Genomic DNA, 24,524 nt, shown 5'->3' with positions numbered 1-24,524 from the left:
AAAGCACATCTGACAGGGGTTAAGATGACTCTAATAGTGGGGAAAAGGCCTGCCTTGGCATTTTCCCAAAGGAAGTGACAGGTTACCAATAGATATGAAAAGGTGCTCAGCATCACTAATGGCTGGGAATGCAGATTCAAAACCAAAATGAGGTGTCACTGAGCACCTGTTAGGCTGGTTCTTGGCAAGAAGTCTAGAGAATAAGTGTTGGCATGGCTATGGATCAGTGGGGGGACCCTTGTACACTGTTGGTTTGGAATTTCAGCTTTACAAGTAGAAAGTGTTCTGGAGGTGGGCAGAGGTGGTTACTGCACAATAATGTCTTTAATATTTATTGAACAGTACACTTAGAAATGGTAAAGATGGTTAAATTTTATGACACCTGTTTTCCCCACAGTTTAAGAAATAAATTTATAATAAGAAACTCTTATTAACTAAAAGTTTTGAAACACAGACTTGATCCTGAGAGCTCTGCAGTTTTAGAGTTGATTCTGAGCATTTGGTTTTTGCATCAGCACATTATTAATATTCATAACAGCTTGGTACTTGGCAACAGTGCTACCTGATTATTGCTGTTATTTTCATTATGCCGAATGATCCCCATGTCTTCTGTACTTTGTGGCTTATTTGTTGGGTTTTAGCAACATTGGGATAACCTCTTTCCTTTCCACCAACATTCGTCTTTAGAGAATCTATTCCTGTTACCTCCTTGTGCAGCCAGCTTGATGGGAGCCCTGAGAAGCCAGGAGACATGGAAATCAGGGGCTGCCTGCAGCCCAGATGTTTATAATGAGGGGAGTTTATGTATATGAAATTATGTCATTTGCAAACCAGGGATATTTAGACCGCCTTCATTCCTGTTTGGATGCCTTATATTTTCTTGTTACCTCTTATTTCTGTGACCAGTACTTCCAATAGTATATTGAATATACATGTTCTTTTGTTCCTAATCTTATAGGAAATCATTTCAGCTCCTCTGTAGTTAGTGTGATGTTGCTTTGGTCGTGGTCTCTGAACATCCTTTCTTCATGGTCCACTTTATTTTCAAGATCAATTACTTTGTCTTTGAGGTCTCCAACCTGTCTTCAAAGTGGTCTAGTTTGCTGGTGGTGTTTTCCATTGAAATTTTAATGTGGCTTATTGAATCTTTCACTTCTAGGATTTCCATTCAGCTTTTTTTTCAGAATCTCTATCTCTTTATTCAAGTGATCCTTTACTTCCCATATTTAATTTCACTCCTTATATCTTCTTTTAGCTCATCCAGCATTTTAACTATTAACTCTCTAATTCTTCTGACATTTCCTCCACTGCAGTGTTGATGGGATCAGTTGTTAAAGCATTATGGGCTTTTGGGATGGTTTGTTCCCTTGCCTTTTCATATTGTTGGTATGTCTACACATCTGTTGTGATAGCTCACTACTTTGTGAGCTTCTTTCTTTTAAGAGCCCTGGGTTCGGTGAATATCCAGATATTGGTACTTTAAGTCAAAGTGAAACCACTTTGAGAAATGCCACCGAACCCTGTTTACTACAATCACTCAGAACCAAGCCTCCTGCTATTCAACCTTATGGGAAACACAATGTTGACATTGTTGTCCACGGCTTCTCAAATCTAGGTCTAAGCTGTAGTGAAGTTCTGGAATAGGTCAAATTTAGTTCTTCAATTTACTAAAATTGCTATAATCTTAAATGAGGGCTAAAAGTGGGGAAGAGGAAAAATTGGAGAAAAAGATGAAAGAAAAGAAGATAGGAAGGAATGAAGGAGGAATAGATTGGGTGGTATTTGTGTTTGAGGTAATAGCAGATAATACAAGAGGATGAATATAAAGGGTGAAAGGAGCAACTATAGAGCAAGGAAAACAAGAATAGGAAGATTGATTCTAGTTAAACCAATAGATAAAATACAGTCAATTGTGTTGAATCTTGGCTATTAGCATAACCACAATCATTCAAGTGAAAAAGTTATTTATATGTTCAATGTTGATACTAGAGTTATTTATAGAAAATCATGCCAGGTAAAGAAAATTCCTGTTGGATCTTGGTTGGGTTTCATTGGGGTTTGGACATTTAGAATGTGTGCATCCTCCTTTGGCCATGGATCCCCCCATGATTGCTGGGGTACAGGAGCCACTTCCCTGTTTGCTGTGACCCTCCCATGGCCAGTTCTGGTTTATAAGCTCTGGGGTCTGAAGCTTCCCTCTGGTATGGACTGTCAAGAGGATGGTCCCTGGGCTTCTCAACAGTGCTTCCCCTCAATGTCATGGTTGGTGCTGCTGTGGTCCTCAGGAATCCATTTTCCTCTGCTCAGAGCCACAGTTACTTTGCTGCTTTGTCACTATCTGGGTTAGTGGATGCTGCACAGAGTTTTTTTGTTCTTGTTGCTGTGTTTTCTTTTTTCTCCCTACCTTTGCCTGGGTTGCAGAGTGGTGGGCTAGGTGTACTTCCTAGCGCAGTCCACTCAGCCCCTTCCTCATCTTTTGGGGGAAGGGGAGGGGGAGGGAGTTTCAGTGATTTGGGGGCTACTAGTGGTTCCTCTAGAATTTCTTTCTGGCTCTATTCCGATGAGGTCCCAATCCAGGGGACTTCCCTCTGGTTTCATTTGCAGCTGTCTGGACATAGGAAGATGTCCTATCATGAGATGGCTGTGAACCCCTGGCTCAGCTTTCCTTTCACAATTTGGTTTTAACCTTTGTTATAAGGGCCCTGCTGTTCCCATCACACTTAAATTTTTATCTGCCTTTCCTAATGTTTTTAGTGGGTGAGTTTAAGTAAATTTCTACTCCCTTTCTCTTTCTATTGCCCCTTAACCCTTACCCCACCCTGGTCTGGCTTTGGGATCAGGGAACTGTGTGCTAATTTTCTACTGTGGTAACCAGTCTGCAAATCTCTCTAGGTCTTGGACTTTGAAATACTGAGTCTTAGAATATTTAAGTTTTCACCCATCTCACAATTCTGGTTTTCCTTCACTGCCTCCTTTCTGTGCATTGAGGAGATTGGGAATTATTGGTTTCCTTCCTTCCACCATCTTGACAGTCTCTCATTGATTTTTTAAATTGATGAAATATAGTTATATATAAAGTGGAATGCATTGAGATATATTCACACATGCACATAGTATAATTTGATCAACTTTATTCCCTAGTTCTTCCTCTTTTCTCTTGTCGTCCCTCACCCTTGATTTTCTATTTCTACACCTTTCCCTTCTATTTTTGGAAGATACCACCCTAACGTTCATTTATGAGAGAAGGAATTTGACCTTTACTTTCTGAGTCTGACTTATTTCACTTGGCATGATGTTCTCCTGTTCCACTTATTTACCAGCAAATAATTATATTTTTCTTTTTGGCCAAATTTCTACTTTATTCATTTGTCCATAACTTGGCTATTGTGCTGTTGTAAACATTGGTATGCACGTGACTGTAGTATGCTGATTTTGTATTTTTATGTAACTACCAAGAAGTGGGAAAGCTGGGCCATACAGTGGTTCCATTTAGATGAATCACCATACTGCTTTTCAAAGTGATTGTACTAATTTGCAGTCCCCTCAACAATGTATAAACATGCTTTTTCTCCCACATCCTCGACAATTATCCTTATTTGTATTCTTGATGATTGCTGTTCTGATTGTGGTAGTATGAAATCTCAGTGTAGTTTTTACTTCTATCTCCCTAATTACTAAGGATGTTGAACATATTTTCGTATATCTGGTGGCCATTTGAATTTCTTCTCTTGCAAAATGTCTCTTTAGATATTTTGCCCATTTACTGAGTGGTTTATCAGGGTTTTTTTTTTTGAGTTCTTTATATATTGTGGTGATTAATCCCCTGTTGGAAAAGTATCTGGCAAACATTTTCTCCCATTCTGTAGCTGTCTTCACACTCTTTAATTTTTTTGTTACTGTGCAGAATCTTTTTTATTTAATGCTGTCACATGTATTGGTTCTTGCTTTTATTTCTTAAGTTTTCGGGGTCTTATTAAGTAAGTCAGTGCTTCTGCCAGTGTGTTGAATGGTGCCCCTATGTTTTCTTGTAGCAGTTTTGCTATTTCTGGACTAATTACTAAGACTTTGATCCACTTTGGTTTCATTTTTGTGCAGAGTGAAAGATAAGGACCTCATTTCACTCTTCTACATAAGGCTGTTCAGTTTTCCCCACAGCATTTGCTCAAGAGGCTGTCATTTCCCCAAGATACGCTTTTGGCACCTTGGTCAGGAATCAGATTTATGTGGATTTGTCTCTGTGACTTTAATCCATTTTTTAGTTTACTTTTATGTACTGCTTAAGATACAGGTCCAGCTTCATTTCTTTGCATGTAAATATCCTCTTTTCCCAGCAACATACATGGATGGGAGAGTCCCTTCCCTATTGTGTGTTTTGGTGTCTTTTCAGTAATTGATTCTGTGTGCGTGAGTTTGTATCTGAGTTCTCTCCTTGTTCCATATTCATGTGGAATTCTCTGTTTTCTTCTTTGTGTCAGCTTTCATGTAGGTATCTGACTGGATTATTAGAGTCTTGCAATATACTCATAATTATGCACTGTAATGCCTCTCATTTGACCTTTTTGTCTTAGGAGGAGATGATCACTCATGGTCTTTTTTTGGTGCCATGTGAATTAAAGGATTTTCTTTCCATATTAAGGAAAACTGCCCTTGATAGATTGACAGAAATGTCACTGAATCTCTTGCTTTGAGTAGCCTGGACATTTTAACAATATCCATAAGCACACTGTATCTTCTTATCCATGTATGTCTTCAGTTTTTCTCATCAGCGTTTTATAATTTTTATGAAACAAGTAAATTTGCTTTGTTTGAATACATTTGCATCACTCTATTTCTAAGTATTTTGTTTCTTTTGGTGCCATTGTAAATGGAATATTATTATTTTTTATAGTTGATTATTAAGGACATGGGAATGCATCTGATTTTCTCAGGTGGATCGTGTTTCCTGAACCTTGACTGCACTTGTTAATTAGTTCTAACAGATTTATTGGAGAAGGTTGTAGCATGTTCTATGAAGAGGACTTGTCCTCTGCCAACAGAGGCGGCCCTTCCTTCTTCCTTCCTGGTTAGGATGCCTGTGATTTCTTTTCCCTCCCTGATTCTTCTGGCTTCCAAATGATTCTGAGAGGAGTCCCCATGGCCATATCTCCCAGGGGATCTGCCAAGGCCTCTGTCTCTTGTATTCTCACCAGGGCTGTTCAGCACCAGCCTTAAAACCTGCCCACTCAATGGGGACAAAAAACATCTCAGTAATATGTGTGTCAACATTGGTGTGTTGACATTCAGAGATCGAGCATCTTTAACAGTTACTATGTGCAGTAATTCTATTTTGAATTGTGGAAATTTGTCCTTTGTCCCACTAGAAAAATGATTTGACACATGAAGTTCTTCATGTCCCTGGGATATTAAACTTTTATCGGTCTTGATTTTTTAGGAACACTTTGTTAGTTGTGATTTGTCTAAGTATCTATGTTCTTCTTGTTTTTCTATAAGGAGTCAGTCATTTTTTTGTGACTTCTGACCCTTCAGTCAGAAAAAAAAATACTTTCAACTTCAATGTCATGAAAATCTTTCATAATAATTTTTCTTTTTGCATATAAACTTAGACCTGCTGGTTGGGTGACATAATTATACCCAACTGACACAGGAGGATACCCAAGTGACACAGGAGGCTGAAGAAGAAGGATTCAGAGTTGGAGGCCATTTTCCCCAACTTGAGGGGATCCTCAGGAATGTAGTGAGACTCTATCTCAGAAAACAGAAGGACTGGGGATGTGGCACTGTGTTCAGTTCCCCCTGGGTTCAATCCCTAGTACTAATTAAAAAAAAGAAACAAATAAAAGAAAAATAAATAATACAAAACCTAAAAATCTTAGATCTCTATGGGATTTACCATTCAAAGGAAATTCAAGCATAAACAGTCCCTAAACATATGTGGTCAAACAGAAGTCAGACTGCACTGATGTGAAAAACCCAGAAGAGGCAAATCATGGGGAGAGAATGATGAGTGTTCCCTGGAGACTAGCAGGAGTGGAGGAAGGGAGGGAATGGGTGTGGGTACCAAATACAGGGTAATGGGATGCACTTAAAGCCACTAAGCTGCATATTTTTAAAAACAATCTTAAATTTTAAAATAAACTAGTTTGAATAAAAATATATAAAAAGGGAAGAAAATAAAAGGGTGGAGAGGGAAAGAGCAACTCTGGGATTGGAACAGGTGTAAGGGGGTATGCAGTGGGTGGTGCTGGCTGTGGGGCCACTAGGAGCCACAGGCCTGAAGCTGCTGTTGAAGGTGGTTCTGACCCTGGTGCTCTGTCAGATGGTGGAGGTGGTTATGGAAGTTGAGCTGGAGTTTTCTTATTTTTTTCCTTTATCTTATCATTACAGTCTATTGTGATACATAAGTTTCTAAGTGCTTTATTATTTTGTTGGCTCGTTGTTATTACCATAAATGATGTCTCTGCATACTGTTTTGTTCAGCACTGGTGTTGAGATTTACCTTCTTAAAGACATGGAGCTGGACATTGTTGCTTTTCCCTGCTGGATGTGTTCCCTGGTGTAACTGGTACAAAGGGGTTTTTCTTTTCTCTAGGCATTGATACAAGAGGTTTTTTTTTTTTTCTTTTTTTGTATTTCCAAATAACACTGCTTTGAGCAAATGGGTTTAAGTTTAGGGCAGCCTCAGCAATGGAGCAAGAGCCTGTCTCAAAATAAAAAAGGAAAAGGACCATGGATGTAGCTCAATGGTAAAGTGCCCCTGGTTCAACCCCAGTAACAAAAAACAAACAACCTCCCCCCAAAACAAACAAAAAACTAACAACTAAAAAAACAGACCTGAATGGCATTTACCCATCTAAAGAAACTTAAATAGTCCTTTCCAACATTATATGGCCCAGGAGAAATCAGACTGCACTGGTTTGAAAAATGCAGACTAGGCATATCACAGGACTAGAAAGCTGAGGGGTTGCTGGGGACTAGCAGGAGGGTGGGGGAGGCAGTGGTCATGGATACTGAATTCAGGAAAATATTCTGGAACTACATAGTGGTGACCAGTGCACAGTTTAGAGAATGTACTCAATGCCAGTAAACGAAATATTTTAAAACATAAAAATTTCAATTTTGAAAGAAGCTAATTATGCAAAAGTAAATAAACACAGAAAATAAAAATAAGGAATAAATAAATGGCAGGGGAGAGGAAGGGAGACTCTGGGTTGGTCTCAGTAAGTGGTGCTGGCTGAGGGGCCAGCAGGGCTTGTTGGTCTGGAGGTGCCATTGCAGGTGTTTTAGCGCCAGCTCTCTCTCAGGTAGTGGACGTGGTGGAACTTGAGCTGGAGTTTCCACAAGCACCAGAGGTTGCCCTGCAGCTGTAAGAGGAGTACAGATCAAGAGACTATCCCTGTTCCTTCCAGGGATAATATATTTCCCACTGCCTTTCACACAGTTCCACCCACAAACCACCCTGGCAGTGTTCCTAGAAGGCACACAGTGACAGTTGCTCCTGCCCTGCCCATTCCTGGATGATATGCTCTGCATGACCATCCCTGTCCCACTGTGACACACTCATATGCCCCCACCTAAGTTTTTCTTACCTTCTGCTGATCCTCCGTGGACTCCAGGTTTTTCTCTCAATGCTGGGCCTGGTGGCCTTGGTCCTCCATGTTGAGTCCTGTCATAGTGACGTGGCTGTGGATATTACCAAGTGGATAGTGAGGCAAGTGCAAGTTAAGGAGTGAGGAGACACCCAAAAAGGAAGAGGGAGGGCAGCAGTATGAGAGGCCTGCCTTTCCTACCATGATGTTGGTTTTATTGGCATCCCACAGTTCAGAGGAGCAGGCTGAAGCTCAGAGAGGTTCAGTTCCAGGACTCAGCTGTATGTGACCCTGTCACCCTGGGCAGGCTTTACCTTCCCAGTATTAGGTCCATTTCCTGTTGGGTGGAGAAACTCGAGATGGTAGACATGGAAGAGGGGGAGTCATAGAGTTAGGCAGGCTCCAGAGTCTCCTCTAAGCTCTTCAGGGAGTATGCCCAGGACAGAGATACTGTGCAGGTATCATATACCTCTGGAGCCACCTGTGCCTTCTTGGTTGGGACATTGAGGAAACATAGTCAGTGCCAAACTGACCCACCAGAAGTGTCTGGTGATGGAGTTCAGTGCAATATCCAAAGCACATAGGGGCTTGTCCCACAGAGGGACAGGAGAGCCCCAGCAGAGCAATGGCTGGCAGAGTTCACAGTGGAATTGCCGAGGGGATAGTTAGAAACACAGCAGCTTCAGGCCAGTTTGTTAGCTGAGCAGAGGTGGCAGCTCCGTGCATTAGGAGCTTATCCCCTGAGTCCCACCAGCACATCACCTTCTGGAGATGGGAAAAAGGGCTCATCCCACACAGGAGGGTCCCTGTGTGAGGACAGCCAGGACTTCATTTTCTGTGGTATCCTTGTGATGGTTCCAAGAGTGAATGAGGTCCAGGTCCTATAGCCCTGAAAGGCTGAATGAATGTGGAAACCAGGTCCCACTGGAAGGTGATGAGGCCCTGGGTCCCCAGCACCTGCTTTCATAGTCTGGGTGTGTTCCTTGAGACACAAGTACCAGAAAAATGGACCAATTGGCAAAGTTCCTGCTAAATGCAGCCCTACTAATCCTGATGATGTGTAAGAGAGTGTGTGGAAGGACAGTCAGGCCACTGACACCTAGACACCTGGGTCTAGGAGTTATGGTCAGTTGGATGGCAGAATGCAAATCATCTGAAAAATTGAAGTGAAATAGTGTTTGTGTCACTGTTCTGATATTGTCACAAATATGGGAAAAGTGATCTTGCATGAGTCCAAGGCTGAGGCTGGCAGAGAGGGTGGGGATGGGTGAGGAGTTGGTGCTCAGATTCCTCATGGTGTAGGACTCTGCCTTCCACCTCCAGGCCCTACCAGGAAGGTGGTCCTGGTGGTGTCTGTGCTCTTAATTGCTTCTCATCTTCTCTAGGCTCTGCCAGTGGAGTCTCCTCTGTCCCACACTTACCCTGAGGCCCAGCTCCTGCCCAGTGGTGCTTGGCCCTGGCTCTTTCTCCCTTGACATACAGTTTATGCTGCAGCTTCAGTGCTTGTGGAGGATAACCTGTGGAAAACATGGAAGACAGTGCGTGGTAGCTGGCAGGGCATTTCTGCCCCTTGTGACCTTTGCTCCCCAGACCTCATACAGACCATTCATACCAGGCTTCTACCCTAAGAGGACAGGAAATGACCCTGGGGGCCCACGATGTACCCTGGACACTCCCTTTCCTCACCTACATCCCTGCTTTGGGGGTGACCATGACAGGACACCAGGATCACAATCTCCCCCAGCTGCTCCTGCCTTAGGCCTCTTCCCCCATACTGAGGGGGAAGGTGGTGGGGCTCTGCAGGACTACTCACAGTGATGGTTTCTCCTGAATGTACCTCCCCAGGGTCACCAAGTGTGGGCCTTGGGCTACTTTGAGGAGTTCCACTTGGAGGAGTACCACTAGAGAAGGCACTGGGAGTGTGATTGAAAGCAACATAGCCATGTCTTAGGGTCCCTTGACTTGACCCCTCTTCTAGGTATACCCACATTTGTCCCTCTGGGCTACTGTTGGCCTTCCTCCAACTCCATGACATTTCCATATGTGTACACAGTTAACCCTAACACAGTTCCCCACATCACATGCCAGGCCTGGGTGTAGCCAGGGTCCCAGCTCTGAGGAGACACAGCTAGGTTTAAACCCAGCTCCTCTTCCTGTCCTCTCTTGTGACCTTGGACAAGTCTTCATGTCTCTAAGCCTTCCCCTGCCTATGTGAGATAACACTTAGAAACCAGGTTGTCACATCTCTGTAATGCACAAAAGTAGAGATAAAATATGGAAACAGGTGGGATGTCAAGTAGAGTAGAGCTAAAAACAGTCCTAGCCTCTTGCCTTGTGACTTTGAAAATACCTTTTTCCTTCCTGGCCTTCTTTCTCCGTCTGCATCTTAAGAGGGTTGAAATGTAATTAGTGGGGATATCCTCACCTCCCAGAGCCACCCACCTTGTTCTCTTTGGGATGAGAGTAAGCACATCCCTGGGCACCTTAGGGACCTCCCAACAATGAAATTCTGGTCTTTTCCCCTTTCCATTCTCAGGGCCCAGTCAAGGTACTTGGAGATGGGCTGCTCCTGTTCCATAGAAGCGTGGTCTCTAGTCTCTTCTTCTTTTTCTTTTTTTTTTTTGGTCTCAGGGAGTGATCCCAGGGGTGCATAGTCACCAAGCCACATCTCCAACCTGTTTTTCTGTTTTATTTTGAGACAGGTTGTCACAGTGTTGCTGAGATTAACTTTGAACTTGCGATCTTCCTTAGCCTCCCAAGTTGCTGGTATTGTAGTCATGTACCACCATGCCTGGCATCTTTGTCCTTTCCCATGTTACTTCCACCTCCTGGGCCCCCATTTTCTCTGACCTACTCTCTGATCTCCACATGATTGCACCTATTGAGAGGCTGAAAAGAAATATTGTTACATGGAAAAGGCAGGCAAGTGTCCCCAGAATCATGGAAGTTCTTTTTCCAAAGGAAATCCTATGGGAGATGGATGAGTCCTGAACTAGGAAGTCATGATCCTGCCTTTTCCTCTGGAGTGTGCCTCTGTCCTGTTCTCTGGGCCAGTCCCTATCTGACACTGGGCCTCAGTTTCCCAAATGTGCAGTGAATGGTTAAAGAGGAACTTCCCTTCTGGTAGATGCTACATAGTTTTCCAGGCTGGGTAGAGTTGGTCAGGGTGGTGCTTCAGGGTTCCATGTTACTGTCTGCCCAGGATGGGTGCAGATGTACTCTGCTTGGTGCAGCCTGGCCTTGTGTTCATAGCATGTGTGTGTTATCATTGGCACAGGCATAGAAACAGTGCCTCACAATACATGCCCAGGTCTCCCATCCTTCCTCAAATGTGTGGTCCTTTTGTCCCATCTCCCCAAAGCCAGAGAGTAGTATCAGCTTCTCTCAGCTGCATGGATGTGGGGGCAGGGCTGGATCCCCAAAGTATCTGTGAGGTGCTGTGTCTATTAGAGGTGGGCTTGAATGGGAGCCTGGTGAAGGCACCAGATCCACAGAAATAGACATGGCATTCTTGGCCCTGCCTCCTGATCAGACAAGAATATATATATATATATATATATGTTCTAGAGGAGGGAAGGGTCTGGCCTGAGTTCATGCAGTGAAGAAGCAGGGGCTTCAGTTGCAATTAGATTTGCCCATCCACTACATAAATACCACCATCATAGGAGGACAGAAGATACGGAGAGAGGGATAGTTCTTCTTTCTCTATAAAAGAATTGGAGGTGGTGCTCAATGCTGACCTGGATGGCACCTGTGCAGTCAACTCACTGTCTTTCTGCCCCAGGCTCTCTGGAGGCATCTCCGAGTCTGTCCCTGGCCCCAGATGCTGAATTTCAAAAGGTTTTTTATGGGAAAGGGAAAGAGAGTGCCACACCGCTTGGTTGGCTCCATGCAAGCTGATCCCCTCATCCTCACATTCCTTCTGCTCCCTTCTCATCAGCTCGAGCAGGTCACTCTTAGCTGCAAGAGAGGTGAGGAATGACAACCTTTTAGTTAGAGAGTAACTTGCCCTAGAAACCAGTCTTAGTTCTGAAGAAATGGCCAAAGTGAAAACATGTTCAAGAGCAGACTCTTTCCTTCACTAAACCCCAAGATAAAGGGGTGAAAGAGAGTCTTCTGGGGGTCTAGACAGGGGTTTGTGTGTTATAAAACCAGGCCTGTTACAAAACCATGCCTTCCTCACAGTGTGATTTTCCCAGAATCTGCAAGTTGCTCAAAAGAGAGTTTATTCATAAGATGGCCAAGGTTGGTAGGGAGAGACTGCAGATTCAAAACCACCTCCCTGAGGTTTAGGGGCATTAATGTGACAAGAAAGTCAATGAAAGGTAATTTGAGGAAGGGATTCAGTTGTCTGTGTGAATAGGCAATCTACAAAGCACTTTTGGGAGTTCAAAAAATGTTCACAGTAGCATGATCTGAGGGTGGAGTTTTTGGCCTTTTGACTTCAAAAGCTTGCCAAAGGACTTCTGTGCAGGCCCAAGTGAAAGAGTGGGGGTTTTCAGCTGCTTTGAGCTAAAAAATACACTTCTAGTTTTTGAAAAGCAACTTAAGCACACATTAACTTTGTGACCTGCATGTTGAACAGTTATAGCAAATGTACTGGGATTGTAATATTTTTATTTATAGGATGTATAGAATTGGGGATACAAAGAGATATCTAAAAGCATGTGAAGTCAGAGTACTCATTAGATTTTTCTTCAGGTTCATTGGAAGAGCAGAGATGGGAGATGCAATAGACCCGGGAAAGGGCTGGGCAAATTAGCAAGGAAACAAACAAATAGTAACTTGTGAGGCAATGACCAAGGCAAAGTACATAGTTAAGCAAAAGGAAATGGAAAGAATATCTCCCTTTGCACAGAGAGAGTGTCAGCATGCTATGTAAAAATGAATGCCAGCCACATTTTATTTACAAAAAAATGCATGTGAACCAACATGGTGAATAAGAGCTGGCAGTAATTAAGTTTTCAGAGAGTTACAAATTAAAGCAAGGCAGGCTGGGCAATATCACCATCAGACAGGTGGACTCTACAGTCCCAACATGTGGTGTGATGCAGTGGTGGAAAGCAAAGCTGCAGCAGACGTAAAGCAGTGAGGAGCCTGCATGGAGTAAGCCAGATGATGGCCAAATTCCCAAAGCCAAAGCTGTTAGAAAGGTCAGGAAGTTCAACACACACACACACACACACACACACACACACACACACACACCACATTGATAGGGAGGTGTTTCAATTTGTTTCTCTAAGAATTAGATCAAGTTAAAAGAGAATAAATACCTTGGATTTAGTAAGTAGATTGTTGCTTGAATAAACAGAAAACAACATGTTATTTGCATGTTCATGGAACCACTGAAAAAATTATATATTTGGCTACAAACATATCTTAACAGGACACAGAGAATTAGAGGAAAAAGCTCTGTTTTGACAAAGATCTAATAGAATTAGTATAAATAATAACATGACCAGTAAATTTTCATTTAGAATTCAAGAAGCACTCATCTCAAAAACATATGGATTAAAGAGGACTGACTGTCGAGGCAGATTTAAAATCTGTTGAGAAAGCTCTGAAAGAAAAGCCGTTTGTTCTCAAACTCCTGGGACATAAAACAAAACTGTATTTAGTGGACAAAGTAGACTTACATGAATTTTATATTGAAATAGCAAGACAAATTAAGAGGACCTACATGGTTTAAGTACCAAAGGAAACTGGGAGGAGGTAACTGATCAAAACAAAATGAATGACCTGGAAAACCAGCATGTATTTATATTCATAATTTAGCAGAAACCTGAGCAAAATCCCCCCATGGGTTCATTCAACAGCAAAAACTTACTCATCACAAGTTGCACTTTCCTTGCAAAGGAAGAAGGAGTAGCAGACATATAGGAGATGACGCATGGGAAGGAAGACCTAAGTACAGATCCAGATCATGGATGGGCAAGACTCCAGTTCCCCCAGGCAGGGAAGGATGTTTAAAGACATACCAGACAGTATCATGCACCTTCCCAGCCATCTGCACCCATGACAGCCTAGCAGGACCAGCCTTGGTGGAAAGCCATGTGGCAGTACCCAGGAAAATGAAAAATGCAAATATTCCCCAGAAACTCTTACTTGAACTTATTGGTGTTTTTATTTTTATGTGTGTTTTTGGATCATTGTGTCAAAAACTGGCAGCACATTGCTATATGAGCAAGAAGCATTGTGGTCATGTCCATCTTGCACATTATTATTGTTGATATCAGCCAGGAGAAGGAATGGAGTCAAGTTGAGGAGCTGCCTTGAAGGGACTGTCCCCCTCACCTTGGAGTAGGAACAGAAGATTCAGAAAAGTGAGTGTGATAAGACCCCATTTGTTGTATTTTTCTCCCTGGCATCTGCTGATCCATTGGCATTATTGGCGTTGTTAATTTTCCATCACTGTTAGAAATACCTGGGATAGATCAACTTACAAAGAAAGAAAGTTATTTTGGTTCATTATTTCAGAGGTTTCAGTCCATGTTCAGTTGGCCCTGAGAATTTTTCAGTCCATCATGGCAGGAACAAGGACAGAGGAAGCTGCTGACATTCTGATAGCCAGGAAGCCAAGGGGAAGGAGGCAGGAGTCATAATATCCCCTTCCTTTGCATGCTCCTACTGACCTGTTTCCAGTAAGGACTCCCTGGGAGTGAGTCCACCAAATCCAGATAGTACCTCAGACTGAAAGAGTTAAACACTTGAGTCTTTGGGGGCACTTATCATAGGCTTGGCACTGTCTACAGTGGCATCCATAGACCACCATGAGAGGAACATGACCTGCTAGACCCCTTTTCCATCCTCATGAGAATATAAAATATGTATGATTTTATCTATTTTTTGAATATTATAGAAGCAGTGAGAAAAATACCAGAAAACATGGAGGAATATTCATGAGATGCTGATGCTGAGGAAGGAGCACATCAAGTAAGTATGAAAAACGCTTGAGCTAAAATGTCTATGTCTTTTCTGCTTCTGTGCTAATTGACATCTAGGTGATTGTGGAAGAGAAATAAATGTTTCATTTTTTTAGTGCATATTTCTTGAGTTATGAGGATGCAGTTGGTTATTGTGATCCAGGGTGGGGCTGCTCCACCCCAGGGAGATCAGTGACAAAGTATGCTGTGTTCTGACCTGCTTGGCTGTCCCTGTCCCACTCCCAAGGATCATGGGCTAGTGGGTTGAGGGGTCTCCAGCTGGATGTGGCCAGGCAGCACCTCAGGTGGGCTCTGCCTGGATTAGGTGGGCTGGGCATTCCTGCTGCCAGGTGGCTGGTGCCTAACTCATGGACATGTGCACTTTGCCACACCCTTCCCAGCAGGCTGACTCTGTTGAGACAGTCCTGGCACTGCCTACTCCCTGCTTTCGGCCCCAATAGGCTGCCCATAATCTTTTCTATATTTTGTTCTTTTTAGGTATAAATGACAGGAGAGTGTATTTTTAGATACCATCCATACCTGAAGCATAACTTATTCTAATTAGGATCCTTTTCTTTTGGTTGTACATGATGTGGAGCTACACATCATATATAAGGAGAGGAAAGTTATGCCTAATTCATTGCACTGGCTTTCCTATTTCCATTCCCTTCCCTTTCTTCTCCTTTTGTCTAATTGAATGAACTTCTTTACTTCCCATCTGCCCCCTGCCTTGTGGCTTAGCATCAGAGAGAATATCCAGCCTTGGTTGTTGGGATTGACTTATTTCACTTGGCATGACAGTCTCCAATTCCATCCATTTACCAGCAAGTGCCATAATTTCATTCCTCTTTATGGTTGAGGAATATCCATTGTGTACACAGACCACATTTTCTTTATCCATTCATCTGTTGAGGGGCAGCTAGGTTGGTTCCATAGCATGGCTATTGTAAATTTAGCTGGTGTAATTATTGATGTGATTTTTGAAGGTGGATTCTGTCTCCTGAATCTTGACTGAACTTGTTAATTAGTCCTGACAGTTTTTAGTGGAGGTTGTAGCATTTTCTGTGAACAGAACTTATCATCTGCCAACAGAGACAACTTTTTCTTCCTGGTTTGGATGCCTGTCATTTCTTTTTCCTGACTCCTCCAGCTGGAACATCTTAGCACTATTTGGAATTGATGTCATTGAATTGTGGGCATCCTCACCTTTGTCCTGATCTTAAAGGAAAAGCTTTCATTTTTCATCTGTTTCATCTGTTTGACCTTTGTTATCTTGTGCTACATCCCTTTTTTTGCCAGATTTTTGGGGGATATTCATCATAAAGAATGTTGAATCTTTTCAGAATAATTTTTCTATACCTACTGACATAATATGATTTAATCATTTATTTGGTCATTGTGGTTTATCTCATTAAATTGTGTTTTTTGAAGCATTTTTGCATCCCCTTGATCCTAGTGTATGATTAATTGAATGTGCTATGAGTTAGTTTATTTGTATTTTGTTATTTATATGTATGGAGATGACAGATATTGGCTTGTAGGTACTGCTGTTGTTTTGTACTAACTGCATTTGTCTTTGGCATCAACTTTGGAAGTGCTTACTCCAGTTCAGTTCCTCTAAGGTTTTAAAGAGTACCCTTCTTTTTTTCAATGATTAAAGCAGATAATATATTTGTTTATACCATATTAATATTCTTAATGATATAGCTACTTAACATACTGTATGTTGATGAAATGTTTTTTAAAAATATTTTTAGATGTAGATGAACACACAATATCTTTATTTATTTTTATGTGGTGCTGAGGATCAAACTCAGTGCCTCACACATGTTAGGTGAATGCTCTGCCACTGAGCCACAACCTCAGCCCTGATGAAATGATTTTTGAAAGTATATATTTTTTGAGTAGCCTTCTGGAAAAAGTACATTAAATATAGCTTCTAGTCATGTTACTTCCTTAACTTGAAATTATTTAAAACCTTTTCTTCAGAAGAGGGTTAAATAGCACTCACACCAAAAGTCTAGTGAATCTGACATGTTCTTTCTCCCATTTTTGCATGTTCACTTACAACCATCATTTTGCTGCAAAATTTCTACTGTGTCTCTCAAAAATCAATACTATGAAAATTCTGAAAGGTTTGGCAGTTTTTTTGAGTCTCTGAATAATCACAGCATTCTGTAAATCTGCTTCTTCCACTGTGAGTGTCTCATCTCGCAAGTTGAAGAAAGTGCTGTTGCAAGGGAAAAGCGAGGACTTCTTTGAGATTCTTGGTATTTTTCAATGAAGTCTTTGATGTGGCTCATCCTATGAGATGTATTGAATTTCTGAACAATCCTTTTCCCATTGGCTAAGTAAGATATGTGTATTATCGATAGGCTCCAAGTTGTTCAGTGACACAGTAGACAAATTATTTTTATTTTCAACTTCAATACTCTTTGCTTTAGAAACAATTTTTGGTGTGGCATTTCCCACAGTCTGTGACCCTGTCCTGAGAAGGGCTGGAACACAGGCTTAGTAGACACACAAAGTTCACTTTTCTTAACTTTAACATCCACCTCTTCTTTATCAAAAATTCCTTGTAATTCTGATGGTAATTCCCCTTTTTTGATAGATTCAGAAACTGCTGACTTGCACCATCAGAATAACTTCTAAAATCATCATTGATTGTGAATCCATTTTTCCATAATTTTATTCTTATCATCTTATTATCTACTTCTTTCTTCTGTTCAGTGGGGGACAAGCATTTGGCACTAACCTTCTGAGCTTCCTCAAAAAGGCTATCAACAAAATATTCACAATTTTTTGTTGATTATCACTAAGAGGTTGATTGTTGGATCCTGTTTCAGAAACCCACTTCTCTTTTATACTTTCAAGATTATCTTCTTCTTTCATTCTCTTTGTGTTACTTTAATTCCAGCAACTGGGGAGGCTGAGGCAGAAGGATCACAAATTCAAGGCTCACCTTGGCAATTTAACAAGACTCTCTGAGCGTGGGTCATGGCTGGGTCCTCATTCGCCCCCAACTCAGGGGCACCACCCCTGGCCCTAGGCTGGAGCCCCTCCGGGCCACGCTTAGCTGCCCCAACAACCTTTCAGACTCTGTGGCCCCACCACACCAATGTAGCCCTACTCCCTTGGTGTCCGAGGGGTGCCTTGTGGGTGCCAGGGCCAGCTCTGTGCAGTCTGAAGAGTGTGCTTCAGTGTGGGGCCAAGGGTATCCTTCTTAATTTTTCCTTAAGTGCTTGATAAAATTTACCAGTGAAGCCATGTGGTTTTGGACTTTTCTTTTTGGAGAGTTTTTTGATTATTAATTAATGTCTTTATTCATTATTGGTCTGTATACCTGTTCTCTTTTTTTAACGATTCAGTCATGATAGAAGTGTCTAAAGGAAACATTTTGCCCTTCAATACCTATCCTCAAATTCCTATGCCTAGGAAAATTTTCATCTGCTTTCGATCTCTTTCAATTGACATATTCTGAGGATTTCATATAGATGCAAACATATAAAATATTTTTGGCATAATTTTTTCAGATTGGAAGAAGTTTTAAGGCAGGGGTGTATCCCTGGTAGAGTAGCACAGGGGTGGTTTGAGGTTCTGCCTTTCAAGCATAAGGCTGTGAACTTGTAACAGCTTCCATGAGCAACTGATATGCTTTGTAAAGTCCTCTCTTGCTCACAAAGGCTGAATGTGTCCTGCTGTTGCAGCTGAGAACTGCACCTGGCTCCTTCCCATTCAAGGTGGTCTCTGATTCCTGACCTTCTCATGAAGGAACTTCCCTGAGTGAAAAGGGGCTCCATGGATGGAATCATTGCCACTAAGCTGGGACCAATTCCTGTAATTTTCTTTATCTCATGAAGAGCCAGGCTGCTTTTCTGTGAAGCTGAATTATGGAGCTGGAGGGGCTGATACAGTTGTTCCCTGACCCTTGGTTCCTTACCAGGGACCACAGTGGCCTCCAGAACTGTGTGATCTAATCTTAACTTACCTCTGCCCTTCTGTGCTGCCAGCCCTGCCTTCCTCATGAAGGCACCAACTCCACAGAGACTTGAGATATGAAAACTGTGGCCAATATACTAAAATGTATGCACACTTACTAGTCTCATAACATTATAGTGTCCTTTATTATCATGTTGTTATAATTATTATAACAATAGTAAAGAACACACCGACCTGCACAGGATGGAGAGAACACGAATGATGAATATCTCATGGGGAGGGCATAGTTCCATGACAGGAAGACTGTGTCTTTCATATTCTTAGTTCATGTTGAATTCTGCACTTTCTTCTTTTGTATTGTTTCATTTTTTGGTGCTGGTGATTGAATCTAAAGGCACTGTACCAAAGAGAAAAACCTCCAGCACATTTTCTTTGTAATTTTTGAGTCAGGATCTCACTGAGTTGCTTTTGGCCTAGCTACTGTGCTGGGGCTGGCCCTGAACCAGCCATCATCTTGCCTCAGCCTCTGGAGTTGCTGGGATCACAGGTGTGCAACACCAATACAGGCCTGCAGTTTACTCTTAAGAAATATTACTTTTTTTTAGTAAATGCCCTTAACAATGAAACTCCAGAGTTTACTTTGTGTGTGTGTAGAAAGCGATAAAATTTAATAAATGCAGTTTTATATGATTGAATATTATTTTATAATAAAATTATTTATCAATTAATTAAGAAAAAATTCCCCACTTCTTGCCCATGAGAGCATCATTGATGACTGGGCAGATCACTCAAGGTCCCTCTCATGAGTCTCTCTGTGGCCCTTTCGGTCTGTCTCACATTCTCCTGCACAGGTTCATTTACATATATTTCTGGGGATGTTTAAATTATAGAAACATCCTTTTAAAACTGGTGATCTCAGTACAGACATCATGAATGCATCATTTTTTTTTTCAGGTAACAGATTCCTTGCCCCTTTGCCTGTGGGCACAGGCAGACCCACCTCAGCAGCTGCACAGGTTTCTCTGCAGCAGATTTCTCCACCAAAGACCTCCACATGGGTGATAGTGGGGGCTTCAGTTCCTTGCTGTTCCAACATCTTCTGTGAAGGAGTCTTCCAAAGAAATCTTGAAAAATGGTGCCAAGTCCATAGGTGGAATTAATCCCCAGCATTAGCCATGCTAGGTAAAGGTATACTCTTGTAGAAATTTGTTGGTTGTTGACAAAGAGTTCTGTGTCCATGGCCCCATCTCCCAGGGGATGCCTCCCACATGTTCACCAGTGCTGGCCATGAACAGTCAGTGTGAAGGAGGCAAATGCTACCTCAGTATCGTGTGTTTTGTATGGGTTCACTGGGAGGTTGAATGTGTCTGACATTCTCTGCCCAATGTGGTGATTTCATTTTGAATTCTAGGAGTTTGTCTTTTGTCCTAGAAGGAAAGTTGACTCAGGAGGTTTGGGTATCCCTAGGAGCAGTAGTCATTTCCTTTGTGGCACCTGACACTTATGTCACAGAAAAGATGTTCCCAGCCCAATGTTATCAAAATATTTACTGTGGGGCTTTACTTTTTACATATAACTTTGACATATCTGGTTTTTTGACTTCTAACCAAACAAAAATGTAATCAATACCTTCAATATTATTTGGCCAATAGAAATCTTAGTGCACTGATGTGAAACAAACAAAAAATCCGGGATAAGAATCTCACAGAAAGATGAGTACAGGAGAGAAAAAAAGAGAGCCTACAGAATCAGAAAATGTATGTCAGATACCCTTCCAATAGGGTATGAATAATCAGAAATATTATACACTAACAATTGGAAAACCTTAATGAGCCAAATAAATGGGAAAAAAAATCTAAAGGGAGATTTCTTACAAGAAAAAAATCAAATGGCCAACTAACATGATGCTGGGTATTCTGCAGTGGGGGAGCAAATCGACTCCAACTGAGGCCACAGCATCTACTTAACTCACCCTGTGAACTCAAGCCAGACCCTTCCCTCCTCTAGGACATACCCAATCCTGTCTGATCAGGAGGCAGGACCAAGAGTGTAACAGGCATTTGTGTGGATCTGGTGCCTTCACCAGACTCCCCATCCAAGCCCACTTCTATTAGTCAGGGCACCTCACATTCGCTTTGGGGATCCACTCCTCCCCCCACACCCATGCAGTGAAGAGAGGCTAATTACACTTTCTGATTCTGGGGAGATGAGACAAAAGGATCTCACATTTGAAGAAGGATGGCAGACCCAGTATGTGGTGCGTGGCACTGTTTCCATGCCTGTGCCAATGGTAGCGTACACATGCTGGGAACGCAAGGCCAGGCTGCACCAAGCAGGGCACACCTGCACCTACCCTGGGAAAACAGTAACCTGGGACTCTGCAGCACCACCCTTTGCAACCCTGCCCAGCCTGGGAAACTATGCAGCAGAAGGCCTATGTGTCACTTCCTCTCTAACCTTTCACTGGACAAGTGGGAAACTGAGGCCCAGTGTCACATAGGGACTGGCCCAGACAATAGGGCAAGGACAGACTCCAGAGGAAAAGGCAGAGTCCTCACTTCCTAGCTCAGGCCTCAGTCATCTCCCATAGTGTTTCCTTTGGATTAAGAACTTTTATGATCCTGGGGACACCTGCCTGCCTTTGCCATGTGACAGTAATTTTTTCAGCCTCCCAATAGGTACAAAAACAGAGAGGCATACACGTGGAGATCAGAGAGTAGGTTAGAGAAAATGGAGGCCCCAGGAGGTGACATGGAAAAGGAGAGGCCAGCCATGGTGGTGCACGTCTGTGATACCAGCAGCTCGGGAGGTTGAGGAAGGAGGATCAGAAGTTCAAAGTTAACCTTAGCAACACTGTGACAACCTGCCTCAAAATAAAACACAGGAAACCAGGTTGGGGATGTGGCTTGGGGGTTAAGCGCCCCTGGGATCACTCCCTGAGACCAAAAACAAAAGAAGAAAGAGGAGAGAGACAGCACTTCCATGGAATAAGGGCAGCCCGTCTCCATGTACCCTGACTGGGACGCAGAGAATGGAAAGGGGGAAAAGGCAAGAATTTCATTGTTGGGGGTCCCTAAGGTGCCCAGGGATGTGCTTACTCTCAGTCATCCCAAAGAGAACAAGGTAACAAGGTGGGTGGCTCTGGGAAGTGAGGATATCCCCACTAATTGCATTTCAACCCCCTCAAGATGCAGATGGAGAAAGAAGGCCAGGAAGGAAAATGGCATTTTCAAAGTCATGAGGCGGGAGACAATGCCTGTTCTTAGCTCTACTCTATGTGACAGTTTACCTGTTTCAATATTTTAGCTCTACTTTTGTGCATTATGGACATGGGACAACATGGTTTGTGTCATCTCACACATGTCTGGTGACTTTGCTAGGAAGTAGATTCTAGGATGACGCCCCTGTGCAGGGGAACACTGGTTAAGCCTTAGAGACACGATGACTTGTCCACAGTCCCATGAGAGGACAGGAGGAGGAGCTGGGTTGAAACCTAGCTGTGTCTCCTCAGATCTGGGACCCTGGCTGCACCCAGGCCTGTCAAGGGATGTGGGGCCAGTGTTGGGGTTGGCTGTGTACACACATAAAAAGTCATGGGGCTGGAGGAGAGCCAACAGAGGGACACACATGGGCTTATGTGGAGGATGGGTTAGGCCAGCAACCCCCAAGACATGGCCTCCCTTCCTTGGTCATAGAGCCAAACAGAACTTGGAACCCAGTAACCAGGCACCCACATTCTAGCAACCGGCACCTTCCAGCTCATTTGGTGAAATACTTTGAAAGCCAAAACATGTTTTCCTGCTTCCCCTGTGGAGGCCGACCCTTTAGGAGGCCCCGCCGCCAGAGCTCCCCCTATGGCTGCACGGCCCCTTCCCCAGACCCAAATCACTACACACCCCAAAGAAGGAACTTTTGGATAAGACTGCGATGTCGTTTTCAATCCTGCTGCCAGTGCCTCGCTGGTGGTACTCTTCCAATGGGCACTCCCCCAAGTGGGAGGAGGAGCTTTAGATCCATACCTCATAGCCCTGGGGAAGTACATCCAGGAGAGAACATCACCGTGAGTAGCCCTGCAGAGCCCCACCACCTTGCTCCTCAGAAGGGGAGAACAGGTGCCTGAGGCAGGAATACGTGGTAGGAGATTGTAAGCCTCCTGTCCTTTCATGGTCACCCCCAGGACAGGGATAAAGGTGGGCAATGAAAGTGTCCACGGTACATCCTGGGCACCCAGTGTCATTTCCAGTTCTACAGGGTAGAAGCCTGAGATACAGGATCTGTATGAGGTCGGGGGAGCAGAAGGTCACAAGAGACACAAACACCCTGAATGGAGGCGAGCAGGGGCTGGGGCTCCCGGCCAGCTACCAGGCACTGTCTTCCATTCTTTCCACAGTTTACCCTCAACAAGCATTGGAGCTGCAGCTTCAGCTCCAACTCCATGTGCAGGGAGGAATATCCAGAGCCAAGCACCAGTAGGCAGGAGCTGGGCCTCAGGGTAAGGACGGAACAGAGGGGACTCTACTGGCAGCGGACAGAGCAGAATAAAAGTGAATAAGAGCAAAGACACCACCAGGACCACCTTCCTGGTAGGATTGTCAGGTGGAGAGGCAGAGTCCCCACCATGAGGAATCTGAACAACAAATCCTCACCCGTCCTCCTCACCCTCTCTGCCTGCCTCATTCTTGGACTCATCCAAGGTCACTGTTCCCATATTTGTGAAAACATCAGAACAGCAACATGGGTGTGATTTTAATTCTCTGATGATTTGTATCTGCCATCCAAATGACTATTAGCTTAGTTTTCCAGGTAGCAATGGCCTGACGGTCCTTCCACACACGCTCCAAGTCTTACACAGCATCAGGATTACTAGGGATGAGTTTAGCTGAAACATCACAAGGCTTGTGCTAGTTCATCCATTTCTCTGGTACTTGCTGACTGAAGGAACACATCCCAGACTGTGAAAGCATGAGCTAGGGACCTGGGGCCTGATTACTTTCCAGGGGACTCAGTTCCACAGTCATTCAGGGCTGTGCAATATGGACCTCATTCCCTCCTGGGGCCATTTCAACAGCACCACAGAGAATGATGTCCTGGGTGTCCTCACACAGGGACCCTCCTGTGTGGGATGAGCCTGTTTTCCCATCTCCAGAAGGTGATGTGCTGGTGGGACTCAGGGGATAACCTCCTAGTGCACAGAGCTGCCACCTCTGCTCAGCTAACACACTGGCCTGAAGCTGCTGTGTTTCTAACTATCCCCTCGGCAATTCCACTGTGAACTCTGCCAGCCATTGCTCTGCTGGAGTCTCCTGTCCCTCTGTGGGACAAGCCCCTATGAGCTTTGGCTATTGCACTGGACTCCATCCCCAGACACTTCTGGTGGGTCACTTTGGCACTGACTCTGTTTCCTCAATGTCCCAACCAAGAAGGTGGCTACAGAGGGGAGGATACCAGCATTGGATATGTGTTCCAGGTGTACTCCCTGGGGGACCTGGAGGACACCCTGGAGCCCATCTTCTTCTTTGAATCATCCTCTTCGGCCTCAACCATCTCGAGTTCCTCCATACAACAAGAGGTGTACCAAATGTTGGGAAGGTAAGCCCTGCCCAGGGTGACAGGGTCACATACAGCTGTGAGTCCTCGAACTGGCCCTGGGCCTCTCTGAGCTTCAGCCCTCTCCTCTGAACTGTGGGGTGCCAAGGTCACTGACCTCATGGTAGGAAAGGCCAGGCCTCTCATATTGCTGCCCCCATCCCTCTTGGGTGGTCTCCTCACTCCCTCACTTGCATTTGTCTCACTACCCACTTGGTAATGTCCACAGCCAGGTCACTGTCACAGGCCCCGAGGTGGAGGACCAAGGACACCAGGTCCCAGCCTTGACAGAAAACCTGGAGCCCATGGAGGAACAGGCCGAAGGTGAGGAGGACTGAGGTGGGGTTATGAGTATGTCAGAATGGGACAGGGAGGGACAAGCAGAGCATACTGCACAGGAACTGGGGCGGGGCAGGAACAACCAGAGGCAGAGCTGTCATTGTCTGTGTACATTCTGGGAACACTGCCCGGTGTTGGGTTTGTGTGT

At 43.7% G+C, this 24,524-nt stretch overlaps 2 long non-coding RNA genes and 1 pseudogene across 2 annotated transcripts in view; 1 reads left to right on the top strand and 2 right to left on the bottom strand.

Annotated features, from left to right (window-relative positions):
- Nucleotides 1-7,075: 7,075 nt before the first annotated feature.
- The window catches only part of LOC144376191 (uncharacterized), an 81,661-nt gene continuing 64,212 nt past the window's right edge, over nucleotides 7,076-24,524 (bottom strand). The window contains exons 5-6 of the long non-coding RNA XR_013436390.1: nucleotides 7,587-7,680; nucleotides 7,076-7,361 (exon numbers count right to left, since the gene is read on the bottom strand). This is a non-coding gene — a long non-coding RNA (uncharacterized LOC144376191). The remainder of the gene's footprint in view (nucleotides 7,362-7,586; nucleotides 7,681-24,524) is intronic.
- On the top strand, nucleotides 11,136-24,358 carry LOC144376190 (uncharacterized). The gene is made up of 5 exons (XR_013436389.1): nucleotides 11,136-13,912; nucleotides 14,449-14,522; nucleotides 19,406-19,633; nucleotides 23,919-24,040; nucleotides 24,267-24,358. It is a non-coding gene; the product is annotated as an uncharacterized LOC144376190 (long non-coding RNA).
- Nucleotides 15,920-19,434, bottom strand: LOC144376189 (UBX domain-containing protein 2A pseudogene; annotated as a pseudogene).

The sequence above is a fragment of the Ictidomys tridecemlineatus genome, chromosome 3 (assembly GCF_052094955.1).
Source record: "Ictidomys tridecemlineatus isolate mIctTri1 chromosome 3, mIctTri1.hap1, whole genome shotgun sequence".
In the NCBI taxonomy this organism is placed as follows: domain Eukaryota; kingdom Metazoa; phylum Chordata; class Mammalia; order Rodentia; family Sciuridae; genus Ictidomys; species Ictidomys tridecemlineatus.
This window is presented reverse-complemented; position numbering and strand designations above follow the sequence as displayed.